Below are 6,715 nucleotides of genomic sequence, written 5' to 3'. Positions count from 1 at the left end.
GATTTTATTTTTAATTGGATTAACGATTAATGTTTTAAATTAATTAAACGTAATCGCAGCCAGCGATTAACGATTAAAAAAATGTTATCATTAATCGTACAGTTGATTACGACTAATTAATTTTAATCGTCAAAGGCGATTAACATTTTAATCGTTAATTTTTAATCGTTAATCAGATTAACAGTTTGCCAACACTGTGTGAAATCATGTTCATATTCACGGAGAAAAATGGACGTTTTTGGAAAAGAGGCGTAGCACCTCCCATACTGACTGAAAGTTTCATATTGCATATCTCTTCAAATGTTTGGGGTAAAGCACTCAAGCTTGGTATGGAAATACATATGTATGCATGTATGTATGTGAAACTAATACCATACTCATGGAGAAAAATGAGAGTTATTGGAAAAGGTGGTGTGGCAACTCCCATGCAAATTGATTTTTCTATGCTGCATATCTCTGGAGGTGTTTATTGCAGAGGACTGGAACTTGGCACCGAGATGTGTATACAAAATTAATTCCATACTCATAGAGAAGAATTTGCGTTATTCGAAAAGGGGACATGGTTCCTGCCGTACAAATCTTACTTACTCTTACTGTTTATCTCTAGAGGTGTTCATGGTAGAGTACTGGGACTTGGTACTGGGGTATGTAAAATCAATTCTAAATTCATGGAAGAAGATTAGGGTTATAAGAAAAAGGGGCGTGGCACTTCCAGTACAAATTTACTTTTTCTTGCCACATATCCCTGGAAGTGTTTGTGGAAGAATACTGGAACTTGGTATGGAGTTGTGTATACAAAATGTATCAATTGCTCATGGAAAAAATGTGAGTTATTAAAAAAGGAGGCATGTCGCCTCCCATACATACTAAAAACTTCTTAATACATATCTCTGGAAGGATAGAAAATCTCTCGAAGTATTTTAAATTTGTTATGGAGATTTATTTTATAAGTGCCGTACTGACAGAATAAATTTCATTAAATGGAAAAGGGAGAGCCGGGTTCGGCCTTATAATCTAAAGCTCTCTTGAGGCATTTGCTACAGTAATGAGAAGTGGTATTTTATCAAGGCCAGGTTACTAAATTTGAGTTGGAAATATTAGAACCCGCCGTGGCACCTCCAAGAAGGTTACACATTCACGCGTCGTATACCTGGAACCATTTTAAGGTAAACTTAGAGAGATTGATATCTTTCGTATGCCTAGCGCGCAGACGAGATTTTATAATTTCATAGTTTTAAACGGCCTAAATACCTTAACTCGCTTAAAAAATAACGAGGTATAACGAAATGGGCACAGAAATAAAATCTAACATCATTAAATTATTTTTCATATTTGTATAAAAGCGCGGGGTGAAACCCGCGGGTAAAAGCTAGTATGTATATATTGCATTAATAAACCCAACGTATAACTATACATCTTGTGTTTTTTTTAAATAGTACATGCAATTGTACTAAAATAAAATCCTGTATCCGCCACTGAGTACTCTAGGGTTATAGAGTGACAAGTAAAAAAAATTGGTCATTAAAACGAACCGCGAAATCTGTTCTGCCTTTTCCAAGTTGGATAAGGAAGCAAAGCGAATGGGTCTGGCGCTCAACGAGGACAAGACGAAGTATCTCCTGTCATCAAACAAACAGTCAGCGCATTCGCGCCTTGGCATGCGCCCCACGCTTTTCATTTTCAATCTCATAAATTGTTTAGAATGACTTTGCTAAAATTTCAAAATCAAAAGTTATCAAAACAAATTCTATGGGACTGATAATTATTATTTTTTACTTTTTAGTCTATTTATAAACGCGTTGTATATTAAACAGTTTTTTTTATTATTTATTTAGTCTTATTAATACAACTTGTTCCTTTATTTCTAAAATTCACAGACCTTTTTACTTTGGGGATTGGAGTGTGGGCTGTATTTGAATTTACATACATAAACCGGCCGCCGTAGCGGGCTTCTTATAAAAATACAATCGCCGTTCGGAGTCGGCGTAAAACTGTAAGGATGGCCTCTTTGTGTGACAACACCAAGGCGCACGCCACAAATCCGAGGAAAAGCTCGGCCAAACACTAGCATTTTTTGTCAGCGCCAATCTATTGTTATATTATTATTTTATTGATCATATTCTAACTAGTAACTCACTACTAAATTTACTTTGACAAACTAATTATAGGAAAATAGTGTAAGAAAACAGAAATGCCAATAAAATTGCTTGTTTCTGGAATGAAAGTGTGAAATTGAATTTTTTATCATTGACATTTATCGATAAGGGAACTACCATCGTTGATTAATGATAAGAAAGCCTCAAGTGTTGTCTGTCCGTGCATTCAGCCTTCAAAATCGTCAATGATTTTTTCGGCTAGATAACAATTGAATTTACATCGAATGTGCATATTCAGCCACTCCACACATTCACGTTTTGTACACATACCACTGTGCATATGTATACTTACGAGGTTTCGCAACGCGATACACAAAAAAGGACGACATAATGAATGACTGTGAATAGATGAGTAGCCGAATGAAAGCATTCAGCTCGTTAGATTTTGACATAAATCAAATAAACGTTCACTCATCCGCTATGCCAGTAGCGGCTGGATGCGTCAACCAGCATAATGAAAATAACCGCGAAATATCTATTGACAGTTGGGTGTCATGTTTACTCGGCTCTGTTATCCCATTTCGGAAACATTGGGATTTATGGGTGTTGGCATTGCAATAGAAGACGTCCTAAGCCTAACTAGCAGCAGTCTTCGACCTTTTTTGTGCCATCGCTTCAGTGCAGAGGTCGTTTGTGGCGTTTTTTCATAGCGGATTCCCATGAACCTTTACGCTTTACCCTTTCATCTGTCTTGGCAAACGCGCGCATGCGTGGCTACGTCTATGCGAAACTGGGAAGTGTAGCATTTTTTTGGCTTTGACATGCTAATGTCGAGGGTAATATTACCCACAGTTGCAGATATTCCTCCTTATACATATGTACATACATGTATATGTATGTATGTATGCTCATGTATATGTATGTATGTGTATGTGAATGTGTACCTCTCGACGGCCCACTGTTCGTTTCGTTAGCATTGTTTTGGTAATTTATTATTTTGATTTTTTATATGCATTCAAATTCATTTTTTTTACTTTAGAACAATGATAGTTGATTTACATACCGAAAACGATGTGATGTGTTTGCAATTCTACCCTTTCTCTGCAGCACCCCACAGTTCAAACATGCAATCATGCGCGTACGTGACGCTGAGGGGTAGCGTGGATAAATGTAGGACATGCTTCGTCGACAACAACACCAACTATAATAGACACTTTCCGTTAAGGTAAGTGGTAACAAAAAAGGTGCAGGAGATAGTAAAAAAAAATTTATATGGAAATTTTTGATTGTGTAGCGCGCAAAATTTGGATGTCAATGGCATTTGATTAAATTCGTCGATTACAAACATTGAATGTTTCATACATATGTGTTCTCGAATATATTACCAATTCCGGAACAAAATAAATTTCATTGGGAACCGTGTCGCGGAACAGGATAAAATATTTAGCGATTTGCTTACTTCATTTAAAATAAAAAAATAGCAAACACTTATCCACATACATATATGTATGTACATATGTACATACATACCAAATNATTTCATTGGGAACCGTGTCGCGGAACAGGATAAAATATTTAGCGATTTGTTTACTTCATTTAAAATAAAAAAATAGCAAACACTTATCCACATACATATGGATACATAATGTACATATGTACATACATACAAAATTATGGATACTCATTTTTCACTTATGCACTGAAATCACAAAAATGTTTACGTACATACATACAAACTTAATTTGAGCATGCATCGCACATTCAAAATAAAGATAACACAGGTTTACAAAAAAAAGTTTCTGCATATGGAACCAAACCTCAATATCACTATGTTCAATACAATTATTTTCGATTTGACCCTGAGATGACCTCTAGATGACCTTGAAGAATCAAGGGACCATATTCGGATTCAGCGACAACAAAAACCTAAGTATAGTATATGAATTTTTATTTTTACTGAATACATTTGTTTGTGTTTTTGACCCTCAAATGACCTCGAACCTGACATTACGGAGGTTAACGGAACTCGGATTCGGGTTCAGCGAGTCGAAAACCCAATATACATGAATTTTCAATTTTATTCAATGAATTTTTCCCTACTTAACCTTCAAATGGCCCGAACCTGACGTCATGGAGGCTAGCAGACCTCGGATTCGCATTCAGCTCGTCGAACTACATAGGGACATAGAGGTTTGGTTCAATATGCAGAAACGTTTTTGTTTTGTAAACCTATGTAATTGATAAAAAATTCACGTCTTTGGAAATGTTGTCATGGAATTAATAAGCTTGATAAGGAGAACATGTTCAGTGTAACAGATAACTGAACTGAACTGAAAATGGAGAAGGTATTTATCCTATGGAATGTATGGAAATGTTTTTCTGTATACCAAATACGTATATACGTACATACATATGTATAAGCTACTCGAACTTTGATTGCGTTTTCCCAAAAAATGTATGGCCTTATTCATAAAAAATAAAGTAGCCTTATAAAAGGTTTATTAATTGAAAAATGTATAAAAACGTCAATTTATAAACCTCTTTAAACTTACTTTATTTTTTATGAATAAGGCCATTAAACTTTAAATTATTTATCTTGATTATTAAACAGCCGATATATGTATGTATGTGCAGGGTGGGCAAAAACTCGGAGTTCGAGCGAGCGAGTGAGCAAACTCCTACTCAATGCCTCGCAGAGAACGAGGCGCTCGCAGCTCGTACTCGTAGCAGCAATGAGGCGAGGCACGAGAAGTTTGGCTCGCTCGCCAAACGAGCGAGCGCTGCTTGTTTGCTCGCGCTCCTTTTAAATGAGCGAGGCTGTTGGGTGTTGCCTCGCTCGCAGTGCGAGGCGAGTAGCTGTCTGCATACTCACTCTGCTAGGAAAGACGAGTGAGCGACGAGCGAGCGCTCCGAGTGTACTATACAACACATGCATTTTTGTGCATAAAAATGTGGGAATGTATGTCAATAGACTATGTATGCCAATAGATTATGTACGAAAGTATGTTAATAATTGTATGTATATATGCATATATATATGTGAAGTATTATATTAGGGCAGCATTTAAAACAACAAATAAAATTGATTACATACATAAGCATAGATTATGTAATGAATTATTTTTTAGAGTTACCCAGCGGACCAGCGCAAGAGCCTTTAGCGAGAGTGTCGCAAAATATCCGCAAATGAGCTCGCATGTGAGCAAAGGACGATTGTGAAACTTCTTTGATCGTAAAACCCTCGCACACGAGCATTGCAGCGTGAATATTGTGATAGAAATGCGAGTGCAATAATTTTCTACATGTACTATTGTAAAAAATTAGTTTTCTTTTATTTGTCAAACTCGAGTGTATGGCAGCTGAATAATTAAAAAATATTTATTAAAAACTAAATACATTTTTTTGTTATTAATAATTTTCTGTCTCCTTTCCGGAGTTTATTTAAATGGTCTAATAAGTAAGTATACCATATTCGAACGGTCACTCGTTCACGAGAGCCGTGATTCGAGCCCAGTTTCTTATTTAATCCCTACTTACAAGTTTTTTTATTACGGTTACAGACATATTGAACCTAATAACGAAGATTATGGAAACCCAGAGGACAACAACTGATAAAATTGATAAGTTACTATCCAAAATTGATCGTCAAGGTGCTGAGTTAATTTCTTTAAGGAGTGAAGTTTCATCTATAAATGTCTCCATGTGTACATTTTTTAGATGTTCAATGGCTAAAGAGTGTCTTGTTTTCGTAATATTTAATTTATTTATACTCATGAAATAGATTCCTTTAAGCTGCCAAAGAAGTGCGTAATACTTTTAAGTTATGTATTTGAAATTTCAGTTTTTAATTTCTTCTATGTCCGAATTTTAGTTTAAACAATATACATGTATAAACAATAAGAAGCATTAACTAATAATAAAAAATATTTGTTAATGGGGAATAAAATAAATAAAAGTCTTTCAACCCTTATTTCTTGCGAACCGTTTGTGATATCTCTTGCGATACTTATTTGATATTAATGCCGGCTCGGCAAAAACATTTTTTTTATATTCTATTTTGAATCGAAAACCTATCACATTCAGTATTTTATCCTTATCGCTAGAAATATCAAAACAACCTTGCAAATTATATCGCCAAATGCTCACTAACGATATTCCTTCCAACTATCGTAAATGAAAGTTTCACTGCCACAAACTGAACGACATATAAATCATATTGCTATCATTTCCCGATTCATTTGCGAGAGTTTTTCCGCGTTAAATCTCGCATTCACTCGCATGTGTTATCATTTGCGAGCATTTGGTCCGCTGGGTATATTCATACATGTGTACACACATAACATGCATATTTATATATGTTTGTATGTACGTCCCTGCAAAAATCGCGACTACTCCATGCATGCGTGTAAAGAGTACTCCCTAAGGACCAAGGAGTACTCCAAAATTAACCACAATTCATATAAAAAATATGGTCCAATTAACATTGCGATGTCCTAGGGCAGGACCATATACTCCATCCCTGCATTACATCAGAGTAGCACAAAACTACTCCAACATATTAACAATGGCATTGTTGTTATATTTTTTCGTTTGTACACGCTTTTGTTCTTCACTTCTCA

General features: G+C 35.5%; 1 long non-coding RNA gene across 1 annotated transcript in view; it reads right to left on the bottom strand.

Annotated features, from left to right (window-relative positions):
- Nucleotides 1-3,902: 3,902 nt before the first annotated feature.
- The window catches only part of LOC108361195 (uncharacterized), a 24,059-nt gene continuing 21,246 nt past the window's right edge, over nt 3,903-6,715 (bottom strand). The window contains exon 3 of the long non-coding RNA XR_001847258.1: nt 3,903-3,913. This is a non-coding gene — a long non-coding RNA (uncharacterized LOC108361195). The remainder of the gene's footprint in view (nt 3,914-6,715) is intronic.

Source organism: Rhagoletis zephyria, unplaced genomic scaffold (genome assembly GCF_001687245.7).
Source record: "Rhagoletis zephyria isolate East Lansing unplaced genomic scaffold, Rhagoletis_zephyria_1.1 Rzeph_scaffold_00713, whole genome shotgun sequence".
Lineage (NCBI taxonomy): Eukaryota > Metazoa > Arthropoda > Insecta > Diptera > Tephritidae > Rhagoletis > Rhagoletis zephyria.
Note: the sequence above shows the minus strand (reverse complement) of the source record. Positions and strands in the feature narration are given on the sequence as shown.